This window comes from Pinus tabuliformis, chromosome 8 (genome assembly GCF_031772625.1).
Source record: "Pinus tabuliformis cultivar Carrire ecotype Pingquan chromosome 8, CPIR1, whole genome shotgun sequence".
Classification (NCBI taxonomy): Eukaryota; Viridiplantae; Streptophyta; class Pinopsida; order Pinales; family Pinaceae; genus Pinus; species Pinus tabuliformis.
This window is the reverse complement of record NC_142294.1, coordinates 1,271,791,401-1,271,819,020: the sequence shown is the minus strand read 5'-3', so window position 1 is coordinate 1,271,819,020 and position 27,620 is coordinate 1,271,791,401.

The window sequence follows — 27,620 nt, the reverse complement described above, 5'->3', positions numbered from 1 at the left end:
TAAATATTAAATTACCAGATACAGAGACTTGGGAAAAATTAAATGATTTACTGTGAAAATGCAAGGTAAACAGTGGATACAGAGCAGTGAAAGAAAAGTAGTAGGTCAACTAAGTCAAAGAGTATCAGATGAAAGAGTATCAGTCAAAAGGAAAAGTAAAAGGACAGCCAGCATAAAGCAACAACAAAGGAGAAAAAACAGCAAAAGATTTGACAACAAAGACAAATAAACAGTGATAGCTTGCAGTAGTTACATATCTGTCTCTATCTTCTTGCATGAAGATTTTTCTTTTTCCTTGAATAAATCCTAAAAAATAGTTTAGGATATTTTGTAACTATTTTTGTATAAATACTTCATAATTCAAAGTATAGAGTGTGGATTGCTTAACATTTCTATAGTTGTATTGATCTGAAACCTAAGGGTTCATTGTACCATTTTTTCAAGTCAACAGACTGGACTGAGTAATAAAGGCATTGCATTACAGGATTCATGTGTTGGGCCACTTCAGTGAAGTATTTTCTATTTGTCAAATTGTTATCTTCTTAAGTGTTTCACATACTTGCATGTTATCTAAATTGAATGAAATAATTGGAATATCATTATAGAATTTGTTTAAGTACACTCTGTCCTAAATAGTTATTCATTTTAATGTTTTCTTCTGATATCCAGAGTAGGGAATCCTTCATTTCTCCCTAGTTTCGATTGACCTCTATCATTTCCCTCATTATCTGGTTTGAGGAATCCTTAACTGCTCCTTGACCCCGATTGAAAACCACTTCACCATCTAGCCTAAAAGATCTGAATTTACTCAGCTACCTTGCCCTGTAAACACTATCTTTAGAACTTGATTCAGTCTTGTTTTCTTGACACTTGACCCCATAGCCCAATGGTAAAGGACATCCCTCTATCCATCTAGGTCAGTGATTCCACTGCAAAATCAAAATCAAAACCCAATCAAAGCTTAAATAACTAGCCTAAAATCAATTGACTCAACAAATTTAAATCATAAAGAGAGAGCCCTCTCTGAGCATTAGGAAGGCTAGATCCTGATCTCAAAAGTAGGTTTGTGGTTACCTCTAATATTTATTTTGACACAGGATAACAAATATAGGGAAATTTTAGAGTGATAACATAGTGGTGACCATACTGGGGAAAGTCCTCAGTCTGATAAACCTTAAAGAAAATCTTAAAATCTAATCTCTTTACCTTAAGGTCATTTTAGAGTTGTTAAAAAGTTTCATTAAAAAATTAAAATTCTGGCTTCCAAAAGAACACACTATACCAGGGCACATCTAGATCCAAACCCTGCTATAATAGTTGATGATCCTGACAGAATTTTAAGAAAACCAGAAAAGGTAGAAACTCAAAGAAGTAGTAGTCAGTTAATTAAGGCAAATTCACTCCCTAAAGAGTTATCAAGTTTAGAGGATATTCAATTTGATTTATCTATTGAGATTTCTTTATTTCGTACCAAATATAAATATTCAATTCATGATACTGTAATAGACCCCAATTTTATTCAATTTATTGAATCAAAAAAGGTTCCTATACATCCTGATTTAGATCAACATGTTTTGGATACTTTTGACAAGCTAGAAGCTTTAACCTCAACTTTGATAAGGCATATAGACAAAGCCTATCTTCAACAATCAGTTGAACTAACTGCCCTAACTACTACTGCCCCTGAAATTTCTAAGGAGTCTTTAAAAACTATAAATACAGCTTCATTTACTACCACCTCACCTATAATATCCACTACAGTTCATTCCACAAAACCATTCATACCTCAACTTCCTCTCCAACCAAACATCTCAAGTTCATCTAGCTCATCTACAACCATCTCAAGTTATTCTTCAAGCACCACTACTTTACACCCCAGTCAAACCAAATCTTTAGCCATGGCAAACAGATATGCACCTTTGGTGTTACCAGCTCAACTCCATGCCATGCCCCAAGACTACTAGAGTAAAATCTTTCTGTTTGATGCTATTGGTCACTATACTGCCCAAGAGCATGTGAATAAAATGACTGAATTTTTTGAGTTACATGAGATTGATGAGTCTGATGTGCAAATGAGATTATTTGCCTAAACATTGGCAGGAGATGTCAAAAAATGGTTTAAAGGTTTACCTGCTAATCATTTTGCTGATTTAGCTACTTTCCATAGATTTTTTATCAATAGATGGGAAAGAAAGAAAAACCCTTTGCAAATATTGTCTGAATATGAAAACATTAGAAGAGATCCTAATGAATCTATTCAGGACTATTGTACTAGGTTCAACAATATCTATAATGCAATCCCTGCAAATATCAAACCTCCACCAGACTTGGCACTAATCAAATTTCCTAATGGTTTTGACACTGATATGTCTTACCAATTGAGAGAAATGAACCATGAAACATTGGAACACATGCAAAGTAATGTGGTTAGTGTATAAGCCAATTTATTAGCCAATAGAGCTAGGATGAGAAATGAGAAAAGAGTTACCATTAAAGAGGAATCATCTACTTCAGATGGTAAGATAGACAGTTTAGCTAAAAGCGTAGAAAGGATAATGGATATATTAGAAAATATGGAAAGAAAATCTCAGTGGGAAAATCAACAAGGACCCCCAATTAGGAAACCCAACTTTAGGAAAAATCCTAATACTGGAAAAACAATAGATGCTATACCTGATCAACAGGTTAGACCACCTTTCCAAGAAAATTATGTTGAAGGTTCACAAAACCATGAAGAAGAGGAAGACACCCATATAAACCTATTGGGGATTAAAAATGAAGATGTTGTTTTTCTTACTCAGGAAGAACATGAATTGTATATGTTACAACAATTACAATTAGAATATGGAGAGTCCTTTGACTACAAACAAGGCTATGAATCTGCTATCTATGAAGTTCACAAATAGTATAACCTTAGAAGCAAAAAGAAAACAGAAGTTCCCACTAAGAAATCAGTCCAAACCTAAACTAAAAAAATAGCATAAGCTTCTGTGACCAAAGTTTTACAAATTATCCCTAGAGGAGCTCAGGAGACTTCCAGCCCAAAAATTGTAGACATAACTTTAGCTGAAACTCAAATTTCAACTGTTACTCAAACTATTATAGATAAGAAAATTCAAAACAAAATTGTTGGTACACAAACTGAGTTACCAAGTACTGATAAAAAAGATAAAGGTACACAGACCATAATTGCCAAGGAAGATACCATACAATTAGGCAAAACTCAATTGCCATTCAACATTAAGACTGAGATAGCCAAATTGAAAATATCAGTTCCTTTGACAGAGCTAGTGAGAAATGAATCATACAAAGCACAAATCACTGAAATGCCAAACATAGGTGAAGGTGAAGATGCTGTAAGCCTTAATAATGATCAACCTGAGTTATTATTTGGTCCAAAATTAAATGGAAAACATCAACACGGGGGTATCCCTCCATTCTACATTAGCTTAAATGTTCATGATAAAATCTTACATAATGCTATGCTAGATTCAGGGGCATCCCATAACCTAATGCCTAAAGCAATCAGGGAAAGATTAAACATAGATATCATCAAACCCTACAAGGACCCGTTTTCCTTTGATTCTAGCCAAGTCAAATGCCTTGGCCTAATTAAAGATTTGTGTGTAACTCTAGTCTAGTGCCCAGCAAGGAGTATTGTTATGGACATAGTAGTTGTTTATATCCCACCCAAGTATGGAATAATATTAACTCACTCATGGGGAGAAAAATTGTAGAGATATCTACAGTTAGACATGCCATATGCTACCATCTCTGTATTTGGTTAGAAAAGAAAGCTTTACAGAGAAACCTTGATGAAATACATGGTAAGTAGTTCAGAAAAACCACAGAATTACCCTATATACTCCATGCATTCTAATATGGACTTATTTATCTTGTATAATTCAGACAATGGCAAAAATGAAATCACAGTTGTAGAATAAATATACAAAGCACATGATAGTGAAAACATAACACATGAATCTCTATGGAATTTAGATTTTGATGGCTCTGTAAATAGATTAGGGGCAGGTGCAGGAGTTTGGATTCATAACATGGAAAATAATCATTCTGAAGGTCATGCCTTTAGATTAAACTTTAAATGCACAAACAACATGGCAGAGTATGAAGCTTTAATCTTAGGACTACAAATTGTAAGAAAAATTGGAGCCAAGAGAGTTTCTATCATGGGAGACTCGGAATTGATCATAAAACAAATTAAAGGAGAATATTCTGTGAATAATCCTAGACTTAGCCAATATAGAGAGACTATTATAGATCTGATTAAGGAACTTCTTGAAACTGATTTTGTTGCTATTCCTAGGAAATAGAACATGCAAGCTCACAGTTTGGCTACTTTTGCTAGCACTTGTAGATTACCTTTTCAGCCCAACCACCAGTACACTGCAGAAGTAAGACACAGACCTGTTATACCTGATAATCTGAAATATTGGCAGATTTTTTCACAAGATTCTCAAATCTATGATTTCATGAATGCTGAGGGAGAATTCCAAAACTATAACATAGATACTGATTGTACAATAGATAACATCATAAATAGTGAGATAAATATAAATGCGTTAGATGTAGATAAACCCACTAAATTCACTAAAGTAGAAATAGATAACTTAGAAAAAGTAGAAATAGAAGAAATAATCAATGATGATTTTGAAATTTTAAACCTTAAAAATAACTTTTTTCCTAAGGGATTAGTCCCATTAGAAGATTTATTTGATTCAAATGATGTATCTAGAAAACCAAAAATGGAGCCTTTAAGATCAAACATAGAAGAATGTAACATAGGAACAGAAGAAAAACCCAAGTTTATCAAAATATCCAAAGCATTAACTCCTGATGAAAAGCTGAAATACATAAGTTTGTTTAAAGAATTTCAAGAAGTCTTTGCCTGGAGTTATGAAGACCTCAATTCTTATGATACCAACATTATTCAACATGAGATACCCATCAAAGAAGATCAGACACCCTTTAAATAAAAGCTTAGGAGAATTAATCCAGTTCTTATGCCATTAATTGAAAAAGAAGTAAAAAAGATGTATGATGCACAAATCATAACACCAATTAGATATTCAGATTGGGTCTCTAATTTAGTCACCATAAGAAAGAAAACAAGAGAAATCAGACTCTGTGTTGATTTCAGAAACTTGAACAAAGTATCACTAAAAGATAGCTATCCCCTCCCTAAAATGGACCACATTCTCTAGAGGATAGTAGGGTCATCCAAAATTTCATTGCTTGATGGATTCTCTGGATACAACCAAATATTAGTCCAACCAGAGGATCAAGCAAAGATTGCATTTACCACTCCATGGGGTACTTTCATGTATTTAAAGATTCCTTTTGGATTAATGAATGTTGGAGAAACATTCCAAAGAGCAATGGACATAGCTTTTGCAAAAGAAATCCATGACTTTCTAGTTGTTTACCAAGATGACATCACAGTGTTTTCCAAATCAGATAATGAACATCTAGATCACCTAAGAAGAGTTTTTATTAAATGTAGAAAATTTGGTATCTCCTTGAATCCCAAAAAGACACTCTTTGGGCTAGAAGAAGGTAAATGCTTGGGACACATAATATCAAAATATGGAATTAGAATAGATCAAGCTAGAATAGAGGCAATTGTAAACATCAGTCATCCTAGGAACATTAAAGAATTGCAATCATTCTTAGGTAAAATAAATTTTCTTAGAAGATTCATTTCTAACTTGGAAGAATTAATCAGAGAATTAAATAGCATTTTAAAGAAGGATTCAGCACTTAAGTGGACGGTAAAGGCTAAACAGTCTTTTGAGGCAATCAAAGAAGCCCTTACTAAAACACCAGTCCTCATAAGTCTTGATTTCAAAAAGGATTTTATAATTTTTTCTTTTGCTTCAGAACATACTATTGCAGCAGTCTTGTTGCAAAAGAATGATCAAGGTTATGAGAAACCTATTGCATGTTTTTCAAATCTTTGAGAGATGCTACACTAAAGTACAACATAATGGAAAAACAAGCACTTGTTTTAGTGAAAGCTATTAAAGATTTCAGAGTGTACATAATATACTCACACATCATTGCATATGTTCCAAATTCAGTAGTAAATGACATCTTAACACAGAATGGATCAGAAGGAAAGAGAGGAAAATGGATTGCCACCATTTTAGAATATGACATTGAAATAAAGCCTACAAAGCTTATCAAAGGCCAAGGTTTAGCTAAACTCATGGTTGAATCGAATTGTCAGGCCTTACATATAAATTTCATTGGTGCCCTAGATGATCAGGAAGAGATGGCGACTCCACAAATCAGTGAAGCTTTCATAGATTCACCTTGGTATGCATATATCATATTTGTTTTACTAAACCTACAAGCTCCTCCTAGTTTATCTAGAACTAAAGGTAGATTTTTGAAAATGAAATCAATGAAATATTGTATCATAGACAATGCTTTATTTTGGAAAGATAATGGTGGCATTTTATGGAATAGTTTATTAAAAGAAGAAGCTAACAAAGTTATGCAAGAATTTCATGCAAGAGATTGTGGAGGACACCTATACTGGAAAACAACTGCTGATAAGATTTTAAGGGCAGGTTTTTACTGGCCCACCCTTTTTGCAGATGTCAAGAAATATGTGACCTCCTGTCACAAGTGCCAAATATTTGAAGGCAAAAAGAAACTCTTACCATTACCTCTCAAACCCATCTCCATAGAAATTCATTTTCAACAATGGGGTTTGGACTTCATTGGGGAAATTCACCCACCCTCTTTAGCCTAGCATAAATGGATTTTGACAGCCACTAACGACTTTGCTAAATAGATAGAAGCCATCCCTTCTAGACAAACCATAGACTCTGTCATCATTTCATTCCTTGAGAACAACATCCTTTCTAGGTTTGGATGCCCACAAAAGATCATAACTGATAATGCAACTGCTTTCAAATCCAAGAAAATGGTAGACTTTTGTAACATATATCACATTACTATTGGCCATTCCACTGCCTATTACCTTGAAGGTAATGGAATTGCAGAATCCCCAAACAAAATCCTTGTTAATATCATCAAGAAAATGTTAGAAGACAGTAAGAATAACTGGAACAAAAAGTTGGTTAATGCTTTATGGGAAGACAGACTAACTACCAAAAATTCCATTGGTACCTCTCCCTATCAACTAGTATATGGAATGGATGTTGTTTTTCCATCCTGTTTAGGAGTACCAGTGATGAAAATGATTCAAGAGTTGCAAGTGAAACCAAATTATATCCAAAGGAGGATAAATCAGACAATACATTTGCATCAAACCAGAGAAGAAGTCTATGTCAAATCACAAGTGATCCAGGATAAAATAAAAAATATTTTTGACAAGAAAACCAAAGATGATGATTTTTACATAGGTGATAAAGTACTCAAATGGGATTCTAGAATAGAAAAAAAGGGTAAACATGGTAAATTTGATTTCCTATGGCAAGGCCCTTATATCATTTATGGTTATAGAGGTAACAATGCATTTTTCTTGAGACAATTAGATGGAATAGATCTACCAGGTGGATGAGTCAATCGTAGAATGTTGAAGCATTACTTGTCCCCAGATTAACATTAGTTCATTTTTTTACTTTGCTCATTGTACATAACATTGCAAAGTTTAGATTGGATTAGATGATAATATTTTGAGGTTGAAGCCCGAAGAGAAGGCCCTGAGCTTTGAAAGGTGTACCATCATATGCATGAAAAAGAAGATCATAGAGGAGCAGTTACAAGCCAACCGAAGTCAAAGTTTCAAAGGCTACTGATCTTAGAGTTCTTGACATTTCACCAGGAAATGCCATGTTGGTATTATGGCACAGGTTTGGAGCTATGACACATGTGTTGTCCTTGATGGCAACTCTCTTTGGTAACAGATCTCAGTTCAGGCTTTCAGAATGAAGGAAAAGACATATACGCAGGTTCATCTAGAAGAAGACGCATATACACGCGGGTTAGACGTTTCAAAGGCGCGTATGCATATACACGCACTTTCATGCAAGGAAAAGCGTGTATATGTTGGAGAACTTACCTTTGGTCCATGGTAGTTAGTCCTTGGTATTTGAACCTATGGTTTTGGACCTGTTGTGGCCAGCAACACCCCCCCTTATTCAATTAAGTATCAACCATGATACTGAATGAATGGGGACCCTTAGTTAATTTTTAGGTAAAACAAGAGTTTCTTTTTGAAGTCACAATCATACGCTTAGAAAAACCCTCTTGGATATTTGAAGCCCAAGTCTATGATAAAAGAGAAAGCCTTTAAGGTCGCTTTGCAAAAGGATAGGAAACACCTTCAATTCCCTTTTTATGCGCACCATCCTCGTACTAATAATGACATCGCATCGCAAAATAGTAATGCTCATAAAGAAAAACTTAAAGATTCGCCGATCTGCGATAGCGCCGATCGCTAGATCGCATATCGCAGAAACGGGCCAGGCAAGTTTTGGTAAACACCAAATTTCTGCGATCTGCGATATTGCGATCGCTGCAATGCCACATCCATGCGATTTGCGATGATGCGATTAGCGATCGCACGACATGCGAGGTTACGTCAGCAAATCACAAATCACTTCGGTACGAATCCTTCGGGCGCGCCATCCAAAGAAAAAACCACTTACTATAATCTGACCCGAAATCATGCGCTTTTAATGATAGTAAATGAATTGGTTGTCAGTTATTTAATGGATTAAAGACGCGTGACTTGATGGAGATTTGCTTTACGTAAGGTGGCATATTTTCTTTATCTCTTGCATTTAAAACTCTCCCATCACCTTTCTGAATCAGTCATTTCCATTTCACTCGTAATCTGCAGGAACAAAACACTAAGACGTCTCAGACAGAAACGCAAAGAGAAATGGGAAAGAAAAATAGAGCTCAAAGCTCCGAAGCGATGGAGAAGACCAAGGAGATGGCGCCCCTGTACACAGACACAGCCTGTAATAAGGACATAGGAATATCAACATGGGAAGGCATGTACAGGCTGCTAGAGGAAGAAAAGCCTAGAATAATGAAGGTGACTGCTGTCGCGGGTGCACCACGCTCTTCTGAGGCATCCTTGGAGGACCTAGCATGTTCGTTCCTTCACAGAATAGCGGCAAGGCCCAAGATTCTACCATACACAAATATGATCAAGTGGATACTGGATGATGCAGAATTGAAAAACAGACAATTCAAAGTTCATGGACATGGACTCGTGGGATCGTTTGCTGCGCAAGATTTGAAGCTTATGTATCATCTCCTTGAACCGCAAGTGACCTATAATGCACAATTTGTTAAGAAGTTCGCGGCGGAGAATCTAGATCTATCAGACACCACTAAAGAGTGGTCTAGAAGGGACGAGCCGCTAAAAAAGGATAAAAACGGTATGTACAGCATTGGTTCCCTCACCTCTCCATATTGTTTTGCTGCGGCCATGCTCTGTAGGTTATTTGGGATGCCGGATATCAACAAGTTTTCATCTGAATGGCTGCCCTTAATTGATGCTGCCACTAACGTCGACATCCTAGATTGGGCCAAAATCCTTTCTGATACTCTATACTCGGCTGTTATCAATTACTGGTCTAAGATATCCTTTTCTCAAAGGGTCTATCCTGCTTTTTATCTGTCTACCTATATTATGGATTCCGTTTGTCTTGTATCTGAATTCCCTATTATGGGGTGGAAATGGACTACCCAAGACCCATTGCCCATCCATGTTTATCATAAAACCTTATGGGATTCCCAGTTTACCCCTCACTTTTACCAGATTTTCCATGGGGTTATTTTGCCCCTATATAGAATGATATATGATAAGGACCCCCCAAGGTGCTCCCCCGAGGCCCAAATTGACATCATCCCCGTCGCGAGATGGTTTGGGGAAGAATGGTTTACTTACATTAGAGTTTTTGGAAGCACTATACCTCCACATGTCCTACCCCTATATGTCCCTGATAAACTTTTGGCTCGGGAAATCGCTTATCAAACTTGTTCTGAAGGCGGCCTAACCAAAGACCTAAAGGACAAGAAGAAGGCCATATGGCCTCAATTTCCCGTTACTTGTGGGGCCTTCTCTTTGTTCGATGTAGGACACGCTTTTGGCGAGGTGGAGAATGTGACGTGTCTTCAATTATTTAAGTTCCCAATGAGGCCATTCGACCCAAATGATGTGGCCCAAGAATTCACAACGAACGTCAAGATAAGAGTGTTCTCTGGAAAGAAAGATCTGTTTGATGATCTATTTCAGAGTAAAAGCTCGCTCAAAGAAATTTTGCGGGAAGCTCAGTCGAGGCTATCTCCAGATGACCTCCAAAAATTCACGTTATATAGAGAAAGAAGGCTTGCCAGTATTCCACTAGAGAGGCTGCGACTACCTACCAGAGAACCAACTCCAAGCATCAGCCTCAGTGAAAACTCTAGCACTTCCAAATCTAAGTCCAACGCCGCGCAAGAAGTATCTGAGCATCCTGAAGAGTCTGTTCACGACCAAGGAAAAAACGAAGAAACAACCAAAGACACAACTTAGTCAAGTGAAATGTCTCAGCAGCAAGTTATCACCTCACCACCAAGAGATGTCCCCCCTCCTGTCATCGAAGCACCACTTGTCGCGATAGAGCTAGATAAAGAGTGGGAAACCTTCAATGAATTGATCAATATTGAAGGGCCAGTCCCGAAAACACCTGTGAATAATACACAGGTGGTGCAATAGGTCGTTTCGACCATGGTCAGTAGTGCCACAAAAGCTGAACACCTTCCTATCGCTCCAGCTTCAGTTGTTCTACTTAACATAGAAGAAATTCCCCCACTGGATGTATTTTATAGTCCCCAACACAAAGCAGTTGTAAGGAGACAGAGAAAGAAAAGAAAGCTTGAAAATACACTGTCTCAAGAGGCTGAACATTTGGACGTCTTATGGAAAGACCCCAATAATAATCCGACGGAAAATCTTACGAAGCTGTCTCAGATTGCAGGAGCGTATGCTTCTGCAACTATTGATAAGGCCTCTGAAGTTCAGCAACTATTAAAGGAACAAGAAAATCATATACAACTGCTACAACAACAGTTGCAACAAGCCAACGCGAACACTGAAGCTTCCAGACAGCTAGAAAAGCTACAGGAAGACTTTCAACGGATGCAGGTAGGCTATCAAAGGAGTCTCGAAGAAAAAGAAAAAAAATTGCAGACTTTGCAAGAAGCGCATAAAGATGAACCTAAGCTGGCAGAGTTTATCTCAGAATCTATCGGCTTGAACGAGCAACTACTGCAGCAACAAGAAGAGTTGGGACGTAAAATATCACAGTAGATTCACTATTGTGCGTTGAGCGACAAAATCACCAGTCAAGTAGTGGATCTGCGGAGCGACTATGATCAGAAAGACAAGAGGGTGACAGAATATTTGACTTGGCAAGATGATGAGGAAGGGAAAAGAGCAGGTGCACCCAGGATTAACGAAAATCATAAAGAGTTGCTCTTTAATAAATTGGACGATCAAATCACAAGGGCGGAGCAGGCAGCAGAGACAGTAGCGACACAGGCAAGCACTCTTATCGACTGTGTAAATGAGAATTTACACAGGGCAAATTTAATTGCAGAGACCACCCTGGGGTACCTACCAAACAAGTTGCAACTGGAAACAGAATGGAGGCAGAAAGCATAGGAAAAAGGGAAGGAAATCCAAGCATTGGCCAGACTGAATTGGGAATGTTACTGGACGTATTTGGTTAAACCACACAGCCAATGGATGATGGTGAAATGCATTACAAACGCAGCCGAAAAGTTAGCGCCAGCTCTTGTAGATGCCGTTTTCACAGCCCAGCTCAGCACAGAAATCAGTCAGCCGACTCTCCTCAAGCCTATGCTGGATACTTGCAACTTTAAAGACCAAGTTCATAAGTGATTTCATTTAGAATGTTGTTTTTTCTCTGTTTTAACTAGATTAGAAATAGGACGGTAATTTGAAAACCGTATCCTAAAATTTTGTAATGATACTATTATTAGAATTAGGAAGTAGTATTTTAACCCTTCTCGTGCATTTAGAGAAGGGTCCAGAAATTTGTCAAAAACTTGTCCTCGGAACATGCACTTCTGCACCCTCAGAGGAGGTTTTGATGAATGGAAGGATCGAGATTTATTTATGTTTGCATTTTAATGTCTGCTACTGATGTTGCACTTCTGTACTCTTGGTAGATGTTAGAAGTAAGTAGAGATAAATCGCCATTGCTTGAAGTTTGTGAGTGAAATCAGTCATAAATGGTACTTTTATCTCTTGACCAATTTCTGCTTATATTCTTAGAGTGATATTCAGTTTTAGTTGTTTATATGTGGATGCATGAATGTCTGGGTTACCATTTGGAACTTCTGTACGGTGGAATCATTTGTTTATGCTTGACATATGAATGACTTATTATGCGATATGCTGTTCACAACTGTTTTGCCTAACTTCTTATGCAGAATGGTTCATCTTAAATGGTTCATATTCCTATGATAGCTGAATGATCTTTATTACCAGTTATTGTTCGAAATCTTTTTAGATCGCATAATAGAAGAGATATATCCTGGGTTAGCATAGATTAGATGTGTTGTTTTCATTAGATTACAATAGTATAGAGTCTGTTTACTAGTTAGATTTGAGTTAGCTCTAAAATACTTTTAGAATCAGCATAATCAAATTCTACACACACACACACATAACCTTTAGATTGGGAAGCTGGTCCCATTATCCCCAGTCGGACCCGCTACACCAAACGGGAAAGGAGCCGCCAACCAGGTTCCGGACCGGGTGGGTATCCCCCTTGTTGTTGACCCGATCTCCGGGCCCTCAACATATTTGGCGCTAGAAGGAGGGCCTGAGCATAGTGTCTGTTGGAATTTTTTCCAAGTTATAAAGCTTGAAACAGGATGGCTGCTCATAGAATTCCTATTTGGAGTTGCATCCATGTTCCTACTTCTTCCAACACTCCACCAGATGTGGTAAGGCTCTTGTCTCAGGTAAAATTCAACGGTAAGAATAATTCTTCTGCATTTAATCATGCCCTTCAGTTTATTCAAAAAGTTTCAAGTTCTGATATTCAGAGAATTGATGAAGGCGTTTTGTGCAGAATTTTTACTCTTACATTCACAGCAGAAGCTAGAAAATGGTGCAGAACCCTCCCAGTTGCATCAATCCACAGCTGGGACCAATTCGTCAAGACTTTCATTTTGGAATTTGATTATTATGACTACGACCAGGTGTATGATGAAATTGACTATCTACGGAAGCAAGATGAACCAGTAAGGGATTTTAATATGCGATTTCATCTTAAATGCCTAAAGTACGATCTTGAGAGTGAGCTCACGGATGAAGAATCTTCGGATTATGATGAGTATTCCCTACCTCCTATGTCTGATCAAGTAGAAATTAGTTCAACCTTTGTTTCATTTTCTTCTAATATGAATGAGCATTCCAAGTCAAATACACAAATCATCCGTAATGAAGAAAATCTGCAAAGCCTAGGAGTCATGCATGCTCTAATGCCAGAGAACAATAACGAAAATACTGAAAGAGTAACTACCTTGGAACCAGAAGATGACTCTGACACAAAGTCAGACAATATCATTACGAATCAACGAATGCAGATGCCAAGGTTAGAACAGCGAACTATTTCTCTTTCAAAAAGTATCAGCGCACAAAGGTATGATCTAAAACCTGATGTTTATGATGGATCTGATGAACAAGGTTTTTTTTATGATGTTTTCAAATGCATTATTCCAGATTCACATTTTTCTCTTTATCCCGATGTTTTTAGTGATGACAATTTTTCCCCTCTCAACATTAAAGATGTCTCAAAAAACACAGAGGGTTACTCAAACGACTCATCATTAGGTCTTCAAGATAAAGAGACATCTTTAACACATCCTTTGATTAATGTCAAACGAGAGCTGCTTGGCCTCCCTTGCCTTAAAAAATATAATGAAAAAGAGGAACCTAGGGAAATCTGTAGAGTCTTTAGTGATAGTTACTTTGACAACGATGATGTTGTTGAGTTATCCCAAGTAACTCAAATAGGTTCAGATAATGAGAAACAACTTGAATCAGAAATCATACCAAACGACCCTCATCTCAAAGTAAAAAATCATCTGCATGATTTTACTATCCAAGACAATACCCCGATCTATGATTCATATCATGAGGAAAACTCCACTCCTGTTCACAGTCATAACTTATTCCCTGATTCACAAGACCTGGCCAGTTCTTGTGAGGAGCAAGATGTTACAATTAAATCCCAGTTGTGTTGTAACAATATTTGTACAAATAATCATTCATTTCTTTATCACCTAAACCCATTTTGTACAAAATCGGATTTCTTTTTGTGTTTTAGCGATTTATACATGAGAACTTTCGTTTCAAACGAGATCGCTAAAAACCCAGCGTTAACAAAAAACAGGTTACAAGTCATTGAAACTAAAAAATCATTTTCACAATATGACTTGTTATCCTTCCTATTGCGAGATCATCAATTCATAACAGAAATTCATCCTAATTTTTATGATCCAATAGGTGTCCAGTTGGAAAAAGGTTCTCATGAGAAAGGAAAATCAGACAGAATTCCAATTGAGGTTGAACGTTCTTATTCCACAGCCAATATTTATGATCCAAGGAAAGTTTGGTTCTTTACACTGATGTTTGAAAGTTTCATACAGCTAGGAATAAAAATGAATACATGGTTCCATTGGAAATATCATTTCACATAGTTGACTTTCTGTATATAGTTAAAATAGGAGTAGGAGTAATTTAGCTAGATTATTAGGTTTGCTTTTAATAATTGATAGGCAAAGTTATTCTGTACATAACCCTAGGGAATGCTTGCCTCTCATTGCGTGAAATATTTTTCTCCATAATAATGTTTGCTCTGGTTAACGGCATTTGGCATTTACTAAAGACACCTTTTCTCTGTTAATTTTTTTTTTTTTTTGAAACTTCTGCTTCTATGAACAACAGATCTTTTAGGAATTTGATCTTTATTATCAATAGAACTTTAACCCAAATATGATGATAGTTTCAACTGGAAAAAATTTAAAGAAAGCTATCTCAGTGGAGAATTTGTTTTAGGTCAGCACAATGAAAGGTATCAATATTAAAATAAAGATTCTCTATAGAAACAGCCATGACCAAAACAGCTCTATCATTGTCGTCCAGAACTTTCTTAAGGAAAGAAAATTTGACTTCCTCCCTGCTAAAGGAAAACGCAGCATTCAGAGGAATAATCCAAAAAAGACTCTATATCTCAAAGAATAAGAGGTCTCATCGCGAGCCGGCTTATCATGATCACAGATATTATAACTTGCTGACTTTGCCAAAACTGTCTACCAAAACAGGGCAGTGACTCAAGATTATTGCAATCGAAAGACAAGGGGTCTCATCATGAGCCAGCTTGTTCAGCAAAAGTGTAAATCAAGTGAATGACTGTGTCATAATTTGGCCACCAAACCAAGACATTGTTCTTTAGAGAATAAAAAAGGAAAAAGTGTCAAAAAAGGGATTTTCTCTGAAAAAGTTGTAAATAACCTTAAGCAGGATAAAGGATCATTACTGGGTAATAGGTAACCCTGTCGAGGCTATGGACGCCTGCTGGCAGCAGAGGCTCTACCTGCGACAAAGGAGCATATTTGAAAAAGAGCTGATACATAGGGAAGACTTTATTTTATGTTTTACAAGACCAAGTAATGACTGATTTAAATGCAAAGACAAGCTGAGGACGCAAGTAATTGAAGTAGAAACAGGTTGAAACGAAACATCATTGACAGTTTAAAGTATTATTTGCTTTATCTTTTTATAATAAAGTTCAAGTTTTTCTTTAAGACAATTTTTTCAGGAGTTTGAAAGCATAAATGTAAAAGCAGAGATAACTGGTTCTCCCAAGTGAATCGCCAATTGTTGTGGCCAGCAACACCCCCCCTTATTCAATTAAGTATCAACCATGATACTGAATGAATGGGGACCCTTAGTTAATTTTTAGGTAAAACAAGAGTTTCTTTTTGAAGTCACAATCATACGCTTAGAAAAACCCTCTTGGATATTTGAAGCCCAAGTCTATGATAAAAGAGAAAGCCTTTAAGGTCGCTTTGCAAAAGGATAGGAAACACCTTCAATTCCCTTTTTATGCGCACCATCCTCGTACTAATAATGACATCGCATCGCAAAATAGTAATGCTCATAAAGAAAAACTTAAAGATTCGCCGATCTGCGATAGCGCCGATCGCTAGATCACATATCGCAGAAACGAGCCAGGCAAGTTTTGGTAAACACCAAATTTCTGCGATCTACGATATTGCGATCGTTGCGATGCCACATCCATCCGATTTGCGATGATGTGATTAGCGATCGCACGACATGCGAGGTTACGTCAGCAAATCACAAATCACTTCGGTACGAATCCTTCGGGCGCGCCATCCAAAGAAAAAACCACTTACTATAATCTGAATCGAAATCATGCGCTTTTAATGATAGTAAATGAATTGGTTGTCAATTATTTAATGGATTAAAGACGCATGCCTTGATGGAGATTTGCTTTACGTAAGGTGGCATATTTGCTTTATCTCTTGCATTTAAAACTCTCCCATCACCTTTCTGGATCAGTCATTTCCATTTCACTCGTAATCTGCAGGAACAAAATGCTAAGACGTCTCAGACAGAAACGCAAAGAGAAATGGGAAAGAAAAATAGAGCTCAAAGCTCCGAAGCGATGGAGAAGACCAAGGAGATGGCGCCCCTGTACACAGACACAACCTGTAACAAGGACGCAGGAATATCAACATGGGAAGGCATGTACAGGATGCTAGAGGAAGAAAAGCCTAGAATAATGAAGGTGACTATTGTCGCGGGTGCACCACGCTCTTCTGAGGCATCCTTGGAGGACCTAGCATGTTTGTTCCTTCACAGAATAGTGGCAAGGCACAAGATTCTACCATACACAGATATGATCAAGTGGATACTGGATGATGCAGAATTGAAAAACAGACAATTCAAAGTTCATGGACATGGACTCGTGGGATCGTTTGCTGCGCAAGATTTGAAGCTTATGTATCATCTCCCTGAACCGCAAGTGACCTATAATGCACAATTTGTTAAGAAGTTCGCGGCGGAGAATCCAGATCTATCAGACACCACTAAAGAGTGGTCTAGAAGGGACGAGCCGCTAAAAAAGGATAAAAAAAGTATGTACAGCACTGGTTCCCTCACCTCTCCATATTGTTTTGCTGCGGCCATGCTCTGTAGGTTATTTGGGATGCCGAATATCAACAAGTTTTCATCTGAATGGCTGCCCTTAATTGATGCTGCCACTAACGCCGACATCCTAGATTGGGCCAAAATCCTTTTTGATACTCTATACACGGCTGTTATCAATTACCGGTCTAAGAGATCCTTTTCTCAAAGGGTCTATCCTCCTTTTTATCTGTCTGCCTATATTATGGATTATGTTTGTCTTGTATCTGAATTCCCTATTATGGGGTGGAAATGGACTACCCAAGACCCATTGCCCATCCATGTTTATCATAAGACCTTATGGGATTCCCAGTTTACCCCTCACTTTTACCAGATTTGCCATGGGGTTATTTTGCCCCTATATAGAATGATATGTGATAAGGACCCCCCAAGGTGCTCCCCCGAGGCCCAAATTGACATCATCCCCGTCGCGAGATGGTTTGGGGAAGAATGGTTTACTTACATTAGAGTTTTTGGAAGCACTGTACCTCCACATGTCCTACCCCTATATGTCCCTGATAAAATTTTGGCTCGGGAAATCGCTTATCAAACTTGTTCTGAAGGCGGCCTAACCAAAGACCTAAAGGACAAGAAGAAGGCCATATGGCCCCAATTTCCCGTTACTTGTGGGGCCTTCTCTTTGTTCGATGTAGGACACGCTTTTGGCGAGGTGGAGAATGTGACATGTCTTCAATTATTTAAGTTCCCAATGAGGCCATTCGACCCAAATGATGTGGCCCAAGAATTCACAACGAACGTCAAGATAAGAGTGTTCTCTGGAAAGAAAGATCCATTTGATGATCTATTTCAGAGTAAAAGCTCGCTCAAAGAAATTTTGCGGGAAGCTCAGTCGAGGCTATCTCCAGATGACCTCCAAAAATTCATGTTATATAGAGAAAGAAGGCTTGCCAGTATTCCACTAGAGAGGCTGCGAATACCTACCAGAGAACCAACTCCAAGCATTAGCCTCAGTGAAAGCTCCAGCACTTCCAAATCTAAGTCCAACGACGCGAAAGAAGTATCTGAGCATCCTGAAGAGTCTGTTCGCGACCAAGGAAAAAACGAAGAAACAACCAAAGACACAGCTCAGTCAAGTGCAATGTCTCATCAGCAAGTCATCACCTCACCACCAAGAGATGTCCCCCCTCCTGTCATCGAAGCACCACTTGTCACGACAGAGCTAGATAAAGAGTGGGAAACCTTCAATTAATTGATCAATCTTGAAGGGCCAGTCCCGAAAACACCTGTGAATAATACACAGGTGGTGCAAGAGGTCGTTTCGACCATGGTCAGTAGTGCCACAGAAGCTGAACACCTTCCTATCGCTCCAGCTTCAGAAATTCTACTTAACGTAGAAGAAATTCCCCCACTGGATGTATTCTATTGTCCCCAACACAAAGCAGTTGTAAGGAGACAGAGAAAGAAAAGAAAGCTTGAAAATACACTGTCTCAAGAGGTTGAACATTTGGAAGTCTTATGGAAAGACCCCAATAATAATTCGACGAAAAATCTTACGAAGCTGTCTCAGATTACAGGAGCGTATGCTTCTGCAACTATTGATAAGGCCTCTGAAGTTCAGCAACTATTAAAGGAACAAGAAAATCATATACAACTGCTACAACAACAGTTGCAACAAGCCAACGCGAACACTAAAGCTTCCAGACAGCTAGAAAAGCTACAGGAAGACTTTCAACGGATGCAGGTAGGCTATCAAAGGAGTCTCGAAGAAAAAGAAAAACAATTGCAGACTTTGCAAGAAGCGCATAAAGATGAACCTAAGCTGGCAGAATTTATCTCAGAATCTATCAGCTTGAACGAGCAACTACTGTAGCAACAGGAAGAGTTGGGACGTAAAATATCACAGTGGAGTCACTATTGTGCACTGAGCAACAAAATCACCAGTCAAGTAGTGGATCTGCGGAGTGACTATGATCAGAAAGACAAGAGGGTGACAGAATATTTGACTTGGCAGGATGATGAGGAAGGGAAAAGAGCAGGTGCACCCAGGTTTAACGAAAATCATAAAGAGTTTCTCTTCAATAAATGGGACAATCAAATCACAAGGGCGGAGCAGGTAGCAGAGACAACAGTGACACAGGCAAGCACTCTTATCGACTGTGTAAATGAGAATTTACACAGGGCAAATTTAATTGTAGAGACCACCCCGGGGTACCTACCAAACAAGTTGCAACTGGAAACAGAATGGAGGCAGAAAGCACAGGAAAAAGGGAAGGCAATCCAAGCATTGGCCAGACTGAATTGGGAATGTTACTGGACGTATTTGGTTAAACCACACAGCCAATGGATGACGGTGAAATGCATTACAAATGCAGCCGAGAAGTTAGCGCCAGCTCTTGTAGATGTCGTTTTCACAGCCTAGCTCAGCACAGAAATCAGTCAGCCGACTCTCCTCAAGCCTATGCTGGATACTTGCAACTTTAAAGACCAAGTTCATAAGTGATTTCATTTAGAATGTTGTTTTTTCTCTGTTTTAACTAGATTAGAAAAAGGACAGTCATTTGAAAACCGTATCCTAAAATTTTGTAATGATACTATTATTAGAATTAGGAAGTAGTATTTTAACCCTTCTCATGCATTTAGAGAAGGGTCCATAAATTTGTCAAAAACTTGTCCTCGGAACATGCACTTCTGCACCCTCAGAGGAGGTTTTGATGAATGGAAGGATCGAGATTTATTTATGTTTGCATTTTAATGTCTGCTACTGATGTTGCACTTCTGTACTCTTGGTAGATGTTAGAAGTAAGTAGAGATAAATCACCATTGCTTGAAGTTTGTGAGTGAAATCAGTCATAAATGGTACTTTTATCTCTTGACCAATTTCTGCTTATATTCTTAGAGTGATATTCAGTTTTATTTGTTTATATGTGGATGCATGAATGTCTGGGTTACCATTTGGCACTTCTGTACGGTGGAATCATTTGTTTATGCTTGACATATGAATGACTTATTATGCCATATGCTGTTCACAACTGTTTTGCCTAACTTCTTATGCAGAATGGTTCATCTTAAATGGTTCATATTCCTATGATAGCTGAATGATCTTTATTACCAGTTATTGTTCGAAATCTTTTTAGATCGCATAATAGAAGAGATATATCCCAGGTTAGCGTAGATTAGATGTGTTGTTTTCATTAGATTACAATAGTATAGAGTCTGTTTACTAGTTAGATTTGAGTTAGCTCTAAAATACTTTTAGAATCAGCATAATCAAAATCTACACACACACACATAACCTTTAGATTGGGAAGCTAGTCCCATTATCCCCAGTGGGACTCGCTACACCAAACGGGCAAGGAGCCGCCAACCAGGTTCCGGACCGGGTGGGTATCCCCCTTGTTGTTGACCCGATCTCCGGGCCCTCAACAGGACCATGGTACCTCGTCAGAAGTGTTGATCCCATGTATTGGGTCCTTGGTATTGGTTTATTATGGTTTTGGACCATGGTATTGTGGAAGGCCTAAGACTATAAAAGAGAAAGGAGATCATTTGGCAAAGGATCATCAGAATTATTGTTGAATATCTGATAAAGTGCTAGATCTGGAATACTGGTAATTGGGTTATGGTGCAGATCTGGATCTGAATGAAGGAGGAACCTTAGTGCAAAGAGAAGGATAAGTTCTATTGATGGATCATAATCGTTAAGCTTGAATGATAGTATCTTTATATGATTTTGATCTGTTCTATGTGGCGCTTGCTTGATCTATAAAACTAATAATCTGGGTTAAATAGAGTTTGAATATCTGAAAGAGTGAATTATCCTTTATAGATCTGTATGCAGGTTCAGTGAAGCGAAGGCACGTATATACGCTAGTTCAGTGAAGGAAAACAGCGTATACACAAGTTGTTCCATACGCAGAAGCGTATGCACGCAGGTTTCAGGCTATTAAAGTAGCGTATATATTTTGAGTTGTGATCTTGCTGCTTTTGTTTATTGCTGCAGTGTTTTGGGTTCAGATTTGGTGTGTGGTTACTGTTACTGTGATCTGGGTACAGTCGTCAGAGAAGTGTTTATTTTGATTCAGTTTTGATTGGTGAAGAGGTGATTGGTTGATGCAGAAATTCTTGATGTTTGATTGATGTTATCTGTGGATCCAGTCTGAAAATTTATGAAACGTGGTCCCTGGAAGAATGAGAAGGTTGTAGCCTTCTATAGGCCAGCACCTACGTAAGGTTGTAGCCTTCTGTAGGCCAGCACCTACGTACTAGTATCTTGGCTAGTGCAAGAGCTAAGGGGGTTGTAGCTCCCTTCCAGGAGAAACTAGAAAACGAGAGAGGGTTGTAGCTCTTTGCAGGTTGCAGCCTGCGTACTGGTAAAGGACTGCACCAGTACATTGTAAAAAGAAGTTTCTAATTAAAAGAAGATAGAGACGAATTGCAGCAGGTGGTTTTCACCCACATTGGGTTTCCACCTTATATCTTGTGTTCTTGTGTGTGATTGTCTTCTGTTCTATTTTACTGTTCCTGCTTACTGGTTATTTGATTCTGAAACACAGATTAACAATCAACATCTGACAGATAAAGTAAATTATAAGTTTGCATTGTATACGCGGTTTTCTTTCAACATAGTTGCGTATATACGCGGGTCTAATTAACTGAAGTAGCGTATATTATCTGAATTTGAAAAAGGGAATATTTGACTAGATAATACTGATTCACCCCCCCTCTCAGTATTATTTCCAACAATTGGTATCAGAGCAGGTCCTTCAGAAGAAGCTTGATCGCTTGAAGGAAGATCTTTCATCATGAGCAACTACGAGAGGGAAGCATCAATCAGGCCACCGATTTTTGATGGGACAAACTTCGTATATTGGAAGGTAAGAGTTACTGCCTATCTTCAATCTCTTGGTACAGAAGTCTGGGATATCATAGAAACAGGGTATACTTTTCCATCAGCAACTCCTACAGATCCGGCTGAGAAGAAGAAATATGAAACAAATGCAAAAGCAGTCAATACTCTATTAGGATGCCTATCACAATCAGAATTTGTCAAGGTTATGCAGTATAAATCCGCTAAAGAAATATGGGACAAGATTGTTCTGAGCTATGAAGGAGATGATCAGGTAAAACGAGCAAAACTTCAAACCCTCAGAATTCAGTATGAAAATCTCAGAATGTACAATGATGAAAGTGTGGCTAACTATTTTCTTCGTGTAGATGAGATTGTTAATTGTATGAAAAATTTGGGCGAAGAAATAAAAGAGGTTGTTGTGGTTAAAAAGGTTCTAAGATCTTTGTCCCCTAGGTTTGAATCTAAAGTTTCTGCAATAGAAGAAAAGGAGAATCTACACAACCTTAAAATGTCACAGCTGCACGGAATTCTAACTGCTTATGAAATGAGGAAAGGAGGTCCATCAGACAGGAGAGAAGCTGCCTTCAAGGCTTCAGGCAAAGGAGAGCACTATGAGTCAGGACACGTGTCAGAAGATGAAGAAGAATCAAATTTTGTCAGAAATCTTCAATGGGGTACTGGACGATTCCGAGGTAAGTTACCTTTCAAATGCTTTGCTTGTGGAAGAGTCGGCCACTATGCTGCCAAGTGTCCTCATAAGGATAAGATTGACAAAGGGAAGGAACCTGTTAGATGGAACAAGAAACAGAATGCAACTAAGAAAAGTTAATACACTCATGAAGACAGTGATGGCCTATCAAATAGTGACGAAGATGAACGAGGTAATGATTATAAACTTTTAATGGCCTTTGAAGATGATGATTACATGGACACTATAGATGCAGATGGTTTTTATGAAGAGATTTCTCGACTCAAAACATGTGTAGAAGAAAAAGATATGATCATTGATACTCTGCAATTCCAACTTGATGAAAAAGAAAAATCCCTTGAGAAGTTAGAATGTGAAATTGTTGGCCTTAGAAAAGAAATTGAGAAAACAAAGGCTCTTAATCTTAAATTTTTTAAAGGATCTAAAACTCTGGATGAGATTATCAATGTACAACATTCTCCACTAATCAAGATAGGTCTGGGTTATAATGGAGAAACATCTCAAGCATCCACCTCAAAGAGTTATCTTGATGCAGCAAGGAGGAATGAGCAAAAGCCCAATGGAGATCACCAGGTAAAGAAGGGACGAATTACATCAAGAACAAACAAAGACTACCAGGTAAACCAAGGGAAATCCATCTTAAGGGTGAACAAATGCTACAACCAGCCACAGGTAAAAACTTCTCAATTTGCTTCAAGAATGGATGACAATAGAAATTACAATCATTTGGCTGGTAGATTTGATAATCGTAGAAGTTTCTTCAATGGCCAATGTTTCTCTTGCCATAACTTTAGTCACAAAGCAACTCAATGTGTTGCCTATAAGACAATCATGACTTGAGAAGTGTTTAGTCAATTTAGTGTGTTCTAAATTGCTGATTAAAATGTCAATCCGGGATTCGGAAACTGACGAAGTGAAGTGTACTATATGTACAAGATAACCATTTTCTTAGTCTTTTGTCATTTTTGAGTTTTTATTTTAGTTTGTTTTTGGATTTCTCTTTTATGGATTCCCTAGTGTGTGATGGCGAAAATGAAAGTTAAGTATGGATGGTAATGGTGATTTCTACAGTGATTTTCCGAACTTAAAAGTGTTCAAAAAGAAAGCTCTAAACTAACTATAATGAAATCAATTCTTAAGAGGAAGTAAATGTATCAAACAGTGAACTAATGACAATGGCCCAGTATCCTTACTGTTGTATGAAAAAGAAAGTAAAAACTGAACTTAAAGCAACTCAAAGACTGGAAGCAAAGCAACTAATTCACACTACTTCAACCCTTCTGATCCTTTACCCTTCAACTCAATCTGCCTTATGGGAAGCAATCATGAACAAGTTAAGCAATATGATATCTAAATTGCAGGAAATTAAATTGCATAAAGGAAACTAACCACACTACTTCAACCCTTCTGATCCTTTACCCTTCAACTCAATATGCCTTATGGGAAGCAATCATGAACAAGTTAAGCAATATGATATCTAAATTGCAGGAAATTAAATTGCATAAAGGAAACTAATCACACTACTTCAACCCTTTTGATCCTTTACCCTTCAACTCAATATGCCTTATGGGAAGCAATCATGAACAAGTTAAGCAATATGATATCTAAATTGCAAGAAAACAAACTAAGTCATACTACAATGAGTAATATTCTGATTCCTTACTAATAGAGTCACTTGACTATAGAAAGAAACCATAAACAAATGAGTAGTATGATGTCTAAGTAGCAGAAAAATAAATAAGAAAAACACAATTTGAAAAATGACAGTGTTGGAATTAAACTTCAGAAAATGAAAATCAGCAGGAAGGACAAGATGATCTCATGTCAGTAGTTATCAAAAAAAATATGTAAATCTGCCCGGGCTACCTACAAAAAAACCTGTAAAAGAAGCACTGATCAGCTAACAGTTAGAAAAGAAACATAAAGGAAATATAGACAGCAATGATCATTAGAACAACACACTATATATACAAGCAATGATTGAAAGAAAATAGTAAATGAAAGCAAGTAGAAACTATACAAGGCTCTGGTGTACAGGGGCCCTCTGCAACCTCAGCCATTCAATCACTTAGTCACAAATCCGATTCAGAAAAACTGTCTTCTCATGTATTTAAAGTGAAATGCAGTACAGTGGGTGACAACAGTCGAAATTACAATACAAAAGCTAATTCCTTCAGCGTATATCAACGCGTTATTTATAAGAAAAAGATGCTGCAACTAATTCCTAGATTTATGCTGCTAAGAGACACTTAAATGGAGTAGTCTTTAACGCGACTTTTTGAAAGATTTAAAATCCGGCAGTAATTTATTGGAATCCAAGTTTGATAGCTAATTTCTGCACAATGAAACCGTTTTTTCAGGGTGTTGAATCCGAATATGCAGTTGCAACAAATCATGATTTCATCTCAATTTCTTCCGCCGGATTCCGTCACCGGAATCTCAAAAAGTCGCATTATAGACAACTCCCACTTAAATTCCTTGAGCCGAGATCTAGCGTGATGGTCATGAATTCATGGAGTGGTGGCTGCTTGGTTTAGTTCACGGGCTGCTCTCTAGGTGTGCCAATACCTCCGAAAACTAAGGATCGTTCCATGTAAACCTTCACGTGGGCAAAACAGAGCCGTGCCACCGCGAAATTCTTCATTTGGCCCTTCCTTTGACCATCGTTGACCGCGATTGTTTATGAATGATTTGGCTGATCTGAGGGGACACACCCCATGTACACGTCACATGCAGCTTACCCATGTGGCTGGTTTCTCCATTGGACACATGTAGCATAGCCTTTAACAAAATGGTTGCGGAAACTTGGGCTGGTTGCGGAAAGTGACAAGTTTCCGCAGCTGCTTGAACAAAAATCTAAATCAAACAACAGTCATAAGCATAGTTAGGAAACCATTCCATAAGTTCTTTTTAAACTATTATGCAACGATTTGACAGCTTGGTGGACGAAGTAAATGGAAAAAGAAGGCTGAAAGGGTATATAGGGAAGTGCAGGTTTGGGACTCAACATACCCCCACTTTGAAGGTGTTGCATGTCGTCATGCAACCAAAATTTAGTCACCCCTTTCTAATCCATATGTTCTAATGCTTCTGCTAGGACATCTAGCCCTCTTTTCTTCTTCTTTGGTGCTACCACCATTCTTGGTTTCCTTATTAAACACCTGGACTTGAGATTAATCAATGCTCTGCTCAACTTTTTGCACTTTTTCTTCAACTTCTTGTTTTTCTTTTGCCATAGTCCTAAATGGAGCATAGTGTTATCATGAATAATCTTATCTACCTTGCTCTGCTCTTTGAGTGCTTCATTTTCCTGCTTGATATGCCTATTTAGGACTTCTAATTCAAATACCTCCTATTTCAAGGACTGAACTTGTGCATCTAGTGGCAGAGTGGTGCTTGGACCTGTAACTGACTTTTCTAATGATTCCAAATAGTCATATACTTCCTGTTGATTGGGGTCTACTTCAGGTGTCTTTCTTGGACTGAGTTCAAAATCTGGTGGAGGAGGAGGACTGCTCTCCAACTCTGGCCGAGAAGGGCTTTCATCATGTGTGGACTGATTTCAATGCTTGGTTGAGGATGAGGTGGACTACGGCCAGCTGGAGTTTTCTTAGGTGTCTCTCCACCTAAGTCAATGAAGTGGGGCCGTTTTACTTGCATTTTACTCCCTTTTCCTCTTAACCTTGTGCTTCTCCTTAAGTATGGTGGACTAGTGCTCTTTTCTTGTATACTCTATTTTCCTTTTGCCTTTTTCTTTGCTATAGCAGCAACCTGAAGATGTAATAATCTTTCTGACAGTGGTTGATAATCCTCCTCTATGGATTGCTCAGGGGATGGGTAGACTTCTTGGATGGTTCTTTTGCCTTTTTCTTTCTTCTGTTTCTTGTTTTAGCTCTCTCTTCTTCTTCTTTTTGGCCAGTATCTTGAGTTTCTATAGTAGGGGAGTCTTGGACTGTAGTTCTCTTTTCTCTCCTCCTACTTTTTCTTGGTGTCCTCGGTGTGCTACTTTCAGAGGCCTCAGATGGCTCTTGGAAGTAGTTTCTTATCAAGAATTGCTCCCATGTATCTTTGTTTTTCCTTAATTGGTCTTCAATAAGAATTTTTATAAGTCCATGATGGTATAGATGAGGGTCTATATTGCCTATGTGTTTTTGGACTGTAATGCTCATTTTCTTCAAACTGAAGAGAAAGAAATAAGGTAAATTAAGAGTTTGATTTTCTAAGAAATTCATCAACAGTCTAGCATGGTACATATACATCGAACCGAAGCGTCCTTCACAGGTGACAAATTTTTGGATAACTAATAGTAGGTTAGCCCATTCTTCCTTTAATGCATGAACAGGGATTCCTTTAGTAAACACGGTGGTGTCCATACCTGGGTTTCTTAGCATGATTCTCCATGCCTGTTCATCCACGCTTTTATTTTTGAACCATCTTTCACTCTCCTGAGGTAAGCCTGTAGCAGCTGCTACCGTTGTTTCGGTCACTGTAAGATTCAAATCTCCAATCTCCACTTTCTGACCATCAAATGACCGTGCAAAAGCCTTGGTTACTTCTTTGTTATAGCCTTTAAACCTTTGAATGAACCGTAACCACTTAGCTTTCTTCAGTAAATCCTTGGCCTGAGGGTAACCTTCTGGGTATTTTGGTCCTTCTGGCTCTGCCTTGAGTAGTTTTCCCATTTCTTTCCCTGTTTCGAATTTCAGCTGAGGATACAATTGCGTATGAGGATTTTAACAGAGGACAGTAGCTCGGTTGTAGGGTTTATGATAAAAGGTAATGGTTGCAATCGATAGCAGGTGACGGGAATGATTTGGATTATAGGCGGAACAGAGGATAGACAATGGTGAACGGGTTTA